Source organism: Rhinolophus sinicus, linkage group LG01 (genome assembly GCF_036562045.2).
Source record: "Rhinolophus sinicus isolate RSC01 linkage group LG01, ASM3656204v1, whole genome shotgun sequence".
NCBI lineage: Eukaryota > Metazoa > Chordata > Mammalia > Chiroptera > Rhinolophidae > Rhinolophus > Rhinolophus sinicus.
In genome coordinates, this window is record NC_133751.1 from 89354009 (window position 1) to 89368670 (window position 14662).

A 14662-nucleotide genomic window follows, 5' to 3' on the forward strand; every position below is an offset into this window, starting at 1 on the left:
TGCTTTGTTTTATTGTGCCTCACAGATATATATATATATATATATATATATATATATATATATATATATATATATATAATCTGTATGTGTATGTATGTGTACATGTATATGTATGTAGATATAGATACATTGTTTTCGTTTGGTTTTGTTTTTTTTAAACAAATTACTTTTCCAACACTTTCTCACTTTGTGTCTCTGTGTCACATCATTTTGGGAATTCTTACAATGTTTCAAAATTTTTCATTATCATCAAATTTTTATGGTGATCTGGGTCAATGATATTTGATGTTACTATTGTAATTGTTTGGGAGCACCATAAACTGTACCCATATAAGGTAGCAAACTTAATAGGTAAGTGTTGCTTGTGTTCTGACTGCTCCACTTTTAGGCCAATTCCAGTCTGTTTCCACAGGTCTCCCTATTCCGTAAAATACAATATTGATATTAAACCAATTAATAACTCTACAATGGCCTCTAAATGTTCATGAGAAAGGAAGAGACACATGTACTCTCACTTTAAATCAAAAGTTAAAAATGATTAGCTTATTGTGGAAGGTATGTCAAAACCCATGTAGGCCAAAAGCTAGGCATTTTGCACCAAATGGTTAGCCATACTGTGACTACAAAGGAACAGTTCTTGAAGATAATTAAAAGTGCTATTCCAGTGAGCACACAAATCATAAGAAACCAAAACAGCCTTTTTGCTGACATGGATAAAGTTTTAGTGGTCTGGATAGAAGACTAAACCAGACACAACATTCCTTATAGCTGCAAGGTTCAGTCCTCAATTCTATGAAGGTTGAGAGTGGTGAGGAAGCTGCAGAAGAAACTTTGAAGGTAGAAGAGGTTGGTTCATGAGGTTAGAAAGAAGCCATCGCCATAACATAAAAGTGCAGATGAAACAGCATGTGCTGATGTAGATGTTACAATTTATCCAGAAAATCTAGCTAAGATAATAATGAGGGTGGCTACTCTATTGAATAAACTTAGTTAATAAAGCAGCAGCAGGTTTGGAGAGGATTAACTCCAATTTTGAAAGATGTTCTTCTGTGGGTAAAATGCTGTCAAATAACATTGCATGCCTCAGAGAGATCATTCATAAAAGGAAAAGTCAATCAATGAGGCAAACTTCATCATTTTCTTATTTTAAGTAATTGGCATAGGCACCCCAGCCATATGCAACCACCACCCTGATCAGTTAGCAGCCATCAACATTGAGGCAAGACCCTCTACCAGCAAAAGGATAATGCTTTGCTGCAGGCTCAGATGATGGTTTTTAACAGTAAATTATATTTTTAGTTAAAGTATGTATACTGTTTTTTTAGACATAATTCTATTAACACTTAATACACTATAGCATAATGTAAACATAACTTTTATATGCGCTAGGAAACTAAAAAAAATCTTCTATCTAACTCTATTGTAATAGTAACTTTATTGCAGTGGTCTGGATGTGAAACTACAATATCTCTAAGGTATGCCTTATGGATATATAGGTATATATCTTCAGATAAATAAGTACATAAATACAAATGTATGGGTATGCATCAGATAGTGTACACTATTATGTTTTCTAGCTCTGTCTATTGAAAGACCCTAGATACAATGATACCTTTGTAGCAATGAGCACAGTTAGTGAACTGATTTTGGTCCCTAAATTCTATTCTCTAAATAAAGAAACAAGAGCTTTTGAAAGGAGAAATGGTTGACTCCAGGGCTGGGACGGGAAAAGCCAAGTTGAGTATGGAGAAACTTATAGTGCCAGAAAGTCAGGAAGTACGTACATATAGATATTGATATAGCTATACATGTAGATGTACACATAGCTGCAGATGTAGATATAAGCATAGACATAAATATGTATGCATGTCGAAAGGGCATAGAAAGCATTCTGAAAGAGTTCTCAATGATTGAAGCTGGTACAATTAGAACAATGAAATAATAACAATAATAATAATAATAAGTGGTAAGTTATAGAAGCAAATAAACATGTATGTGTCCATATTTTTATTGATAAATACATACATTGGATAAACGAATTACTGGGAAAATGGTATAGCTCCCTCATACAGAAAATTTCCAATGAATGATATAGAAGAAATGAGAGGAAAAAAAACAAAGAAAACATTAGAACACCACAGTAATAATTGACGACAGCAAGATTCACAATGAATGCTAAAATTAGTGGTCAAAAGTGTGAAGAGAAATTAATATTTGTATAGTCTCAAAGAATCTCCTCAAGATACTCATTGATTACAAAGAGAAAAATAAATTTATAATGGAAAAAACCCAAAGCACGTCTTTAAGAAACTGAGCAAAATTAGAGTCTCCAGTAATCAGACATATTATTACATATATCTGGTATCATTCACTGAGAAGGGCAAATGCTATATGTTATACTGGCAAAAAGAAAACAAAACAAAACAAAACAAAACAAAAAAACAAAAACGTACCCTCAATCTAATCATTAGATAACTTCAGTCAAAATTGAAGAGCACTATAGACAATATATGACTAGCATTCTTCAAAAGTGACAAGGTCATGAAAGACAAGGAAAGACTGAGGGGCTGTTACAGATTGGAGGAAACCAAGAAGACAGGGCAGCTAAATGTGATTTTGGATCCTATATTGGACTCTTGTATAGAAAACGGATATCAGTGGAAAATCTGGTGAAATTTAAACAGAATCTATAGTTTAGTTAATAGCATGGTGTTAATATTAATTTGTTATTTTTAATAATCATACTTTAATTATTCAAAGTGTTAATATTAGGGGAAGCAGGGTGAAGGGTGTACAGGAAATATCTGTACTATTTTACAACTTTACTGTACATATATAATTATTTCAAAAGAAATGACATAAGAATCATAAACTTAAGTTTAATTTTCTGATCTGAAATTTACTTAGAATTTCAATATTAACTATAATGTGATGTTTTCTTACTCTTAGTGTAATCACAGTTTATTTTGAAATATACAATAACTAAAATTGTTCATATGTAATCTTCAGTTGCATTTATTATATTTTAAGATATGTACTTTGCTTTCCTTCTTAAGTTCTTAAAGTTCTATGATAAATTTTATTTAAAAGTATAATGCAGTTTAAGAACATATCAGAAAAAAATAACATATGAGAAGACACAATCTTATTGAATAGGGGGGACTGGAGAATTGTGTTAGTGGTTTTTCCACTTCTTTTTTTTTAAATTAGTTTTAGGTGTGCAAAACAATGCAATAGTTAGACATTTCTATTGTCCCTCTGACATCATATATATCTACTACAATTCCATTGACTCTATTTCCTATGCTGTACTCCATATCCCGTGACTATATATATTAAATTATAGTTGACATACACTATTATTCAGCTTCAGCTTCAGGTGTACACTGCAGTGGTCAAGCATCTACACTGTCCATGAAGTGGACTCCCTAATAAGACATGTTCCCATCTGATACCCTACAAAATCTTTACAACATTATTGATTATATTCCCCAAACTGTCTTTCATATCCCTGTGCCAATATTATAGTTACTAATTTATGTTGTCTAATCCCTTCTCCTTCTCCCTCATCCCCACCCCTCTCCCATCTAGCAACCATCAGTTTTTCTTCTAGATCTCTGAGACTATTTCTGTTTTACTTTTCTCATTTATTCAGATCTTTAGATTCCACATATAAGTGAGATCATATGGCATTTGTCTTTCTCCACTTCTTTTTAAATAAGGGAAAGAAAAGGAAGCTTAAGCTTTGATGCCTTTGTGACAGGACTTGTGGACCTTGTTAGCAACGTGTGCTGCAGGAAGGGTGATAGGAGTAATTGTCTAATTGGCATTGTTTCCCAAGAAGTCATTACGTACCCAGGCTAGCATGTGTCATTTCAATATGACAATAATTAAATCACCTCAACCACTGCATGGAAGTGTGAGTTAGTTCAATGCATTGATGAATACCTAGAGTTTTACAACTCTAGGGAATGTTATGAGGTATCCTTTCAACAAGTGATTTTAATATAATACATACTAATTTGATACATTTCCTAATTTTACCTGGCTCATAAATTTTTTTTAAAAAGTGCTATGGCTGTTCCATTCTAATTAAAAATTCAACAAAATGTGTTGTCTCAAGACTTTCTTATATGACTTAAGATGACTTAGACTTTTCTTTTATTGTTGTGACTGTAGTGGTGATAGTAGTTCTGAACAATCAAGCAATATAGAGTACTTAACTAGAGATAGCACATTCTAGCCAATTTCATAAATTGCATGATTAAAAATCACTTTTAAGAAATTATAATGGATTCTTCTTCTAACCCAGGATGTCAATATTCAAAATAGATTCAATTACCATGTCAGCCAATGTTTAATGCACTTATAGAATCATTTTAAACAGCCACTTGTATTAATCAGATATGAAGATAATAGGAAAGAAATAGCTGCATAGATATATTGCTTTGATTAACAAAATGTAATTAAGTAAAAGCAAATGAGATTTTTCTTTTGAATATTAGTAACAGGAGCAAAGTAAATTTAAAGAAGAAAATTAATGGTATTAGTATCTCCTCAGCATACACTTAAATGAATACAATTTGCAGAATTACAGGCACGTGACACATATTGGTTGTATTCATTTTTAATTATTTCTTCAATAATCAAGTCAAAATGTAGTAAAATTCATTAAGTCAGCTTTAGATTACCAACAGTTTATGATATTTGGGTTTTGAGATTTTCAGATGAATGGTATTTATATTATTAGCATACTTATGAAAGAAGATAATCTGGGCCCTGCTAGTTTTTTGATTGACTCAAATAAAATAATACATTGAAAAAAATCACACTCAGGTGGTCAAAGTTTCTGAACATGTTAAAATTATTTTAAACTTCTGTGAACTAAAATGAATTCTAATTCTTCCAAAGTCTTAAATCTTTGAAAATACTACAGAAAAATTACATCTTCTGGGTGATTAGAATAAGCTTACTATACAGAATCTTCAACCAAAATGACAATATGTCTTCCTACATCAGTAATTGTTTCTAAATACTTACATTCAAAGTAATTTAAGTTTATGGTAAACAATTTTTAAAATTTTAATAAAGTTAACGTTAATAGCATTATAATAAGTTAACTTTTTAACTTTGAAGAAAGTTAGAAGAATGAAATCACAAATTTCTCAGAGTGTTGTTTTTCTCATATCAGAAAAACACATTGTGTTAGACTTTCACATAGTATTTGAGTGATGCCATATTGATAAAAGTGTTCTAAGACCTTGCATCTGAAGGTGAAGTTCAAGGACCTGCAGCAATGATGTTACTTGGGAACTTGTTAGAAATATAGAATCTTGGGCCCTGCCTCAGACCACTTGTAGTATAAATTGACAAATACTATTCTAAGAAACCAATTCTCTAATTTGGCTATGCACTGGAAACACAGAATTTAAAAAAAAAAAAAAAGAAAAAGAAAAAGACTGATGCTGTTCCAGCCTCAGAAATTTTGATATAGTAGTCGTGTAGCACATCTTAAACATGGATTTTCAAAAGCTTCCAGGTCATTCTAATACACAGCAAGTTTTGAAACCACTGTTCGAAGATACATGATCAATCACCAATAGGTAATATGTTGGCAACTGAGACCCACCAAACCAAAGTTAGTTGCATCGATAGTTATTTTTATTTCTGTTAAAGAGGAATTAACATTTCAAGTTTTCCTTTTCAAAAAATATATTTTCTTGGAAAGTTGTATATAATTCAAAGCATTATAAATTAGATAATAAGTTTACTTCATGAAGTTTTCCCTTTAAAAGGGATGGTTGTAATATAATTGCAATTGAAAATTCATTTTAACTGCATTAATAAATGATTTGTGTCTATAATTTTGCAGTTTTCTTAATAATGTGTTAAGCATCTTCTACCTTTAATCCAATTTCCAAATAAAAGTTCTATTTTGAAATTAAGATCACAGCAGTTTTTTAGTTTTGATTATTTAAATATTTGCTTATGTTGCAGTTAATGGTCATTTCCAGAATTGAAATAGCTAATTACTGGGAAGGTCACACTTTGTTCCTTATTACACTATGTATTTAAGCTTCTGTCCCAGTGGAAAGTGAATATTTTAATCTATATTAGGCATTTTTAATAAGTTGCATTTGTCTTAAATATTCTGCCTTTAGGGCACAGGTATCACTTCTACAACGTGTTTTATATAATTTTGGGTTGCACCGATTTAAAAATGAGTATTTAATAAGTACCAGTAGTTATAGTTACTGTACAGTGCATTTCCCCAGGCAATATAAGTGTGCATTATGTGCAACAGTATAGTTTTTATTTCAGTTGAACTATATATAAGTTAATAATTCTATATGATCATTTACAATTCACTCTGATGACCCTTCCAATAAATATGTAAATAGTATGTCTCTGTTTTTGTTTTAATAAGAACCATGCAGCAATAACTTTTTATAATTTTCCTTCACCATGCCCTTTAGCTTACATTTGTCCTTGTGTAAAATATGAATTTTGTAGAGATTGTCATCATGAGAAGGTAAATAAGGGAGGTAATATTAAATATCGGGAAGTAGAGAATATATTTAATTACCTGTAAGTAGCTAATTAACATCTTAATTACAGTCTAAATATATTAATTTAACTAGTTAAGTAATATTGTATCAAATTAGTGTCAAGTTGATATAAATTATCTTATCGCCTTTTACTGATAAAAACAATTTTTCTATTATCCATACACATTCTAATTGCTATATAATCATCAATATAATTTTGAGATATTTAAAAAGTGTTTAAATATGCACGAAACTTTACAAAGAGAAATGAACCCTTGAGTCTTCATTGTTTTAAAGGGAGAAAAAGTCATTGTTGGGGCTGGGGAAATGACCCCTTTAATTCTCCTGGCTGGTCAAATAATTCAAACAATGTACTGTAGATTAACAGGAAAATATCAAATTTTTAATATGTGCACATTGGAAATTCACAGAAGCATGAAAATCCCAAAGACAAGGATGCAACATTGGGTTTATATGGCATTTGGACAAAGAAGGAAAAGGGGGGACAGCGATTTACAGGTTGTTGAGGAAGATGGGAATATCTATGACAGGCAAATTCTTGCTAAGCAACTCAGAAACAATGGGACATGAGCTAATCTACTAAACATGCTTGGAGTTTTAACTAACACTAGGGTGAAAATACTTAAGGTGAATATACCAAGTTTCCCCCTCTGAAGCATGTCTTTTTCTATCTGAATTTCTTTAAGAAAAATGGGACATAAAAATTACTTCCTGAGTTTGTTGTGCTATAATTGATTTCAGTTGGAAATAATCTGCATGTCAGGGTGGCACATTTCAGGCAGAGACACTCACTCCCGACCCCTACTTCATCCTCTCCACACTACAGTCCATGCTATTAGCTGCAAATCAGAATTCCTGATGCCAAATTAATGTCCATTTTTGACTGGAAATTAGAGTTCTACACTTACATGATAAACACATTTAGAAATCCTGAGTTGTAGATTGTAATTAATCATATAGTTGTGATCAGAATTTGTAGGTAGAATTTTGATGTTGTTTTAGTAAAAAAAAAAAAAAAAAAAAAGATATTTTGAAAGTTATACCTTAATATTTTATAATACATAAATTTTGGCCTTTGTCCCAATTTTTATAAAAATGAATGAAGTAAATTATTTCTACTACATTCGTATATAATCCCTACATAATTTTCCCCCCATAGGGGAAAAATAAAATATAAAATAATTTTTTTTTTAAAAAAAAGCAATTATTTAAAATAAAAGCACTGAATGAAAAAGAATTATCTCATGTCAGAAACATAAAAAATGACAAGGTAATAAAATATCGTTACAATATTTAGATAAAAGCTAAATTTCAGAGATAATATAAGCTATAAGCTATGATTATAAGCACTTACTTAGGAATATGATTTTATTCTATACCTAAATTATCAACAGCAGTAGCTGTAGAGATAACCACTGCAAGTTTGGCTTCTTCTACTTGGAATTTAATATAACCATCCTCATTCATTTCTTAAGACTGTTACACACTAATTAAAGGCTATAAAGCATCTTGCAAATAAAATGCTACATACATGCCTAATAAGGCTAATAACGTTTATAATGATACCAGCTGTTGAAATCCAAAAGATATACATAATTAATGGCAGTTGAAGTTTACCTACAGCTTTTCCATCTGCTTCATTAGAATACTATTTCCAAAATTTAAAAAGGGTACTTTTACTTTAGAAGTCAAGATTTTCTCCACACCCATTCCAAAATATGTGTAGGTTTTATATGTAATTTAAAGTTACACTTATTTCTTGTTTCAAGAAAATACCCAAAGGGAGTTTTTATGAGGAACACCTTTAGAAATACCATCTCTTTCTCTAATCTAATCATATTTGTATAAGTGTCAAGTTTCAATCCCATATTTAGAAATGAATAATAGCAATAGTTTAACTTGATTTGTGTCACCAACTTCATGCAAGGCTCTGTACCAAACATTACACATTCTATTCTTTACATAATATCCCAAACAGAGCTGTGAGAAAAGCTTGCTGATACCTCAGTTTCATAGATGAGGAAACTAAGGGTAAATGAGGTATTAGCACAGAAATAACTTTCAAAACATCAGAGAAAATACCTTCAGAATGTAGCAAATGACCCCCAAAATGGAGGGGGAAAAAGGTTTAGAGTTCACCAGCAACGACAACAAAAAATAAAATGGTGTAAACATGCGATATGCACTTTGAAAAACTTAACTCTCTTGTTCTAAATGAGTTTGGTGATGTTTCTTATAATACCCTAGTTTCCTGAGGCAGAGAGGTTCAGTTGGCAGACTACTGAATATCTTTAACTATAGGTTTCAAATTAGAGAGAATGAAAACAGATGAGTTAAATATATGTTGGTAGAACAATTAAAAGTTCTCAAAAATCAAATATACCTTTGGCTGTATGGAAGATTCCAAAAGACAATTATTAGAACTCAGGAGAACACACAGCCCATTAACACATACCCAAGTGACACTCAGTTCTATTTCTTCCCAATCCCCCATGCCTTTGTGTTTCAGGAAAATAGATAGTAAACAAGACTTAGCCTTTAAACACTAGCTTAACATTGGAAAATAAACAGATCTTCATCCAGTGGGAAGAGTGTCAAGAATTCAACCACACTGAATCAGAGTAAAGGGGGAAGTGCTCTGTAGAGTTGTCAACAAAACAAATATAAAGGAGATACTAAACATTATTAGTAAGTATGGATAGTTTCCTGTAAAACAATGAAAAAAAAAACAAAAACAAAAAAACGAATGCAGAATGAAGATGAAGAACTACTGTGTAAGAAAACATAACCCCGGGTAATAAGTAAATATCACAGCATAACAGACAACTATTATGGATAATAGTTTGCACACACTTAGTAAACATATAGAGCTAAAATCCAGATAAAACCAACAACTGTATGATAAGTGTAACTGTGCAGTTGAAGAAAGTAATTCAGAATAAATAAGCAATGCTTATGTAATAAACTATAAGAAACATCCAGACACATAAAGAGCTGAAAACAGAACCGTGGCATGGAGGAATAAATTGAAATAAATCATAGCGAGTGTAAAGCAACAAAGGCAAATCATAAAACATTTAATGAGGGGACAATAATTCTGAATGACAATGATTATTTACCTGAGGGATAATTGTCATTGTTGACATAAAATAACTGAAGAAAGGGGCTAGAAAAAGGTTGAGAGTTAGAATACAAAAAAAGTATAAGTTCTAGTAATCAGAGGAAGAATAAAATATGCAGATTACAAGGACACAGTATATATAATGGAAAATGAAAACAATTACCATCAAAACGTGCTATTTCAATTATTGTATTTCAAACATAGAGGAAGAATTCTTCAGAAGCCTATAGGAAAAATTTAGGTCACCCACAAGGGAAAAGATTAGGTAAAATTTCTTTTCATCAAAGCTATTGTAGAAGAAATGTGGATGTTGGTGTTTTGGATATTTGACTTTATTATTTTTAGATTTTAATTAATTGTTCTGTTCTTTTAAAGACGATGTATCGTTTCTATAAATATTATATATTTGTCAATCTATAAAATTTACATGTAAACTTCAAATCCTGATTTAAAAAATAATACCATTAATACATTCTATACATTTTTGCATCTTACTATAAATATTTTAGTAATCTGAAAACACTGTTTTATATATAATCTGTAGTAGTTTGCTTTTTTCACATATTCAAAAATATTCTGTGATTGACTTCTGTTTGTTGGGTACCATTGTAGGTTATGAAGTTATAGCAATGACTAGAATAAAGAAAATGTCATGCCTGCATTATAAAGGAACAAGACAGAAAACAGGCATAATACGTAAATTGTAAGCATGTTAGAATTTGATATGTTTAGTACAGGGGAAAAAATAAAAAAGAGTACAAGAGAGGCAGGGCTGTGATGACGGAGTAGTGGTCCTGCATTGTAGAACAGGTTGTTGGGTAGGCATCTCTGAAAAGGAGCAATTTGAGCAATCTTGGATAAGGCTGTAGGAGTAGTCACATAGATATTTGAGGGAAGAGCTCTGGGATAAACGATAAACATGAAAATATCCGGAGACAGAATATGCCTGGCATTTTAAACAAACAAACAAACAAACAACAACAAAGAATCCAGTGTGTTGTGAGAAAAGGGGAAAATAATTGGAGATAAGGGCAGAGAGGTAAGAATGGGTAGGGAGTTCCTACTCTGAGTAAAATGGGATGCTGTTAAAGGATTTTGAGGAGAAAAATGACATAATCTGAATTGCATTTTGAAAGGATCACTGAAGTTCCTATGTTGAAATTATATGCAGGGGGAGGACAAAATTGGGGGAGGCAAAGTAGTTTGGAGGCTAAAAGAATAATCTAGAAGAGGAAAAAATGGTTGTTTGGATCAGAAAGATAACAGTGAAGATGGCAGTGAAGCATTCAGATTTTGGATGTAAATGCACACACACTCAAGCACACACACACACACACACACACACACAACACATGCACACCATCTACTTAATTGAGTTACAATTTATGCACAATAAAACAGTCACTTTAAGTGTGCTGTTCAATGAGCTCCAAAAGCATATACCTCTGTGTAGCCACCAAAACTGATATAGAATGTTTCTATCATCCCCACAATTCCTGTTAAGCTCTTTTGTAGTCAATTCACCCACCATATGCAAGCCACAGCAGCCACTGATTTGCTTACTGTCATAACTTTTATCTGTTTTATAATTTCATATCAATGGGATCATACAGTATTGTCATTTTGAGATCTCATTTTTTTTGTTCAGCATAATGTTTTGGGATCCACCCACGTTATTGGAGATATCAGTAGCTCGTTTCTTTTAATTGTTGAGTGATACCTTATTTCTGTGTATATACTATAATTTGTTTATTCATTCACTAATTCATAAAAATTTTGGTTATTTCTAATTTGGAGTTATGGAAAAAGCTTCTGTGAATATTTCAATATAAATATTGCTGTGGACATTTATTTTCACTTCTCTTACATAAATATGTAGGAACAAAATGGTCAGATCGTATGTTAGGTGTCTGTTTTACGTTTTTAAAGAAAGTATTCTCCAAACTAGTTGTACTATTCTGTATTCTTACCAGTAATGTATGAAGGGTCTGGTTGCTCAAAATTCTTGTTAAAACATGTATTGTCTATCTTTTTTTCTAGTGAGCATGAAGTAGAATCTCATTGTGATTTTAATTTTTCTTTCTTGATGATTAGTGATGTTGAACATTTTTTCCTGTGCTTACTGACCATTTACATATCTTTTTTAATTGCCTGTACAATTATTTTCCCAGTCATTTGTTCTATTATTGCTATTTAGGAATCTGTCATGTACTCTGGATTTCATTATTTATTATGAATTGCTAAATAAGAGATATCTGTGGTCACCCAAATGAAAAAGTTAAGTATGATGCACTTCAGAAAAAGATCCATCTTGGAAATCTAGATTTTGGAGTTGTCAGTATGTAATCTGCAGGCATACTTCAGAGATATTGTGGGTTCAGTATCAGAACACTGCAATAAAGTGACTGTGACAATAAAACAAGTCATAATCATTTTGCTGATGGAAGGTCTTGCCTTTGTTAAAAAAATGAATAAGGCACCTGTGAAACACAAAGTGAAGCACAATAATATGAGGTATGCATGTATTTAAAGCCATGAGACTGGATGAGATGTCACAATAAACTGATTATTAATAAAAATAAGATCCAAGGACTAGCATAACATTTGGAAAGAAGGACAAAAGCCAGTGGAAAAAACAGATTGTGAGGTCTGCATGGTAGGAGGAAAACCAGGGGAGAGTGTGGTTTCCTGAGAGGTCAGTAGTGAAAGCATATTAATGATGAGTATTCATCAGCTGTGCCAAATGTTGCTAATAGGTCAAAATAAGTTGTGGACAGAAAATTTACCATTGTGCTTAATAATAGAGGTCTTTGGTGACTGTAACAGGAGCAGTTTCTATGTAGTTACAGGGTCAAAAACATAATTGGTATGAAATTAAAGAGGGATGGGAACACAAATAAGTTAGTGAAACCAAGCAGTGATCACTCACAAAAAGATCCATTCTCACATTGTTTTGTACACCTGAAACAAACAAACAAAAAAAGTAAAAGAAAAAAAAATGAATGAAGGAAAGAGAGGTATCAGAAAAATCAAGTGTCAATGACTTTTCTAAGGAATTGTCCAATATTAAAAAAAAAAAAAAAAAACAACAACAGTGATTCCTCAATAATGTTTTTATAAGATGAGAGACATCACATCTTGCTTGTATGCTGAGGAATGACCCAATAGAGTTGGAAAAGTTAGTGGTGTAGGGCAAAGAGAAGATGCTTGTGAACTAAAACCCTTTGGATAGGCAATACGGACTCCTTAAGTGGAATCCATTGCTCAAGTGGAGTAGTTATCTTTACACTAAAACACAAACTGTTCATCTTTAATATAAAGAGAGGAGGCAGATAATATGGGTGCATGTGTGTTGGGACAGGGAATATAGTAGTGGGAGTTTGAGCAAGTCGTCTTCTGCTTGAAAATGAAATAAGAATCTAGGTCACCAGAGAAGATGTTGCAGGTTTGAGAAGAAAGGAGAATACCTTAAAGAATCATCTAGAAGAGTGGAAAAGGGAGCAAATAGGGAAATGTAGTGTGCATGCCAGATAACATCAACTGCCCACTTTGAGATTTATGGTGAAGAATTTGAGATGAAATCAGTCAGCATAGTTTTGAACCGTTTTATCCCTGGTAATCAACATCCATCTAATCTGCATCCAATTCTTATGTCTCTAATGGGTTTCCTAGACTATAATCAGAGTCTTTTTTCTTTTTAAGTTAAATTTATTGGAGTAACATTAGTTACTAACATTGTATTAATATAATTTTCAGGTGTACAAGATTGTAATTCAATATTTGTGTACTTTAGTTTCTTTTCCATTATCATATATTTGACCCCCTTTGCCTGCTTCACCTTTAACCTGCCCCTTTTCCCCTCTGGTAATTACCATTCTGTTGTTAGTTTCTATGAGTTTGTTTTGTTGCTGTTTTTTCTTTTTTCTTTTTATGCTAAGTGAAATAAGTCAGATAGAGAAGGACAAAAAACATGATTTCACTCACATGTGGAACGTAAAACAAAAGTAACAGTCTTTTTATTAGAAAAGACTAATACATCTGATAATAATCTTCCCACAATGAATAGTTTTCTGTTGTTTTTAGGATGAAGGAAAATTTTTTTTTAATTTATTGGGGTGACAATTGTTAGTATAATTACATAGATTTCAGGTGTACAATTCTGTATTACATCATCTATAAATCCCATTGTGTGTTCACTACCCAGAGTCAGTTCTCCTTCCATCACCATATATTTGATCCCCTTTACCCGCATCTCCCACCCCCTACCCCCCTTACCCTCTGGTAACCACTAAAGTATTGTCTGTGTCTACGAGTTTTTGTTTTTGTGGTGTATAAACCAAAAACAACAAAAGAACAATACAAACAAATGAGAAACAACAACAAGGAAAATCTTTTAACATGAGAAATAAGGTCATATTTAATCTGGTCTTTACTTGACTTTCCAGTCTTATTTCAACCTCTCCCTAGTTTGTCTTCATTGTGTTCTCAAAAACCTCCTTACTTCCCCTGCCTAAATAATATTTCTCAAAAGTGTGTGTAATTAAATGAATAAAGAACATTATCTATTAATTGGTATTTAATAACTAACCGTTAGTCATTTAGATTGTATAATTTCCCAGGCCAAAATGCTGGGAAATGTTACATATTTTAGACTAGAGGCAATAGATTATTTATTTTTGTACACCCATTATTTCGTAAGACTGAACAGTGGTCTGGGTGGTTAAGCTAACAGTGTATCTTAGGGATGGTTCCAGATTGGTTTATACGTTTCTTCATTCTTTCTTGTTTTCTTCCTTTTTAATGAAAAGCTACATACTTTACATTGCATGTATGTAACACAATTTAATTCATCCTCCCCACTAAGGGAGGCCTTAATTAATTAGGCCTTAATTTGCCACTCATATGTTTGTTAAAACAAGGACACCTTTTCCTAATTTAGAAATTCATTCTCTTGACTCTCAAGTCGATAATT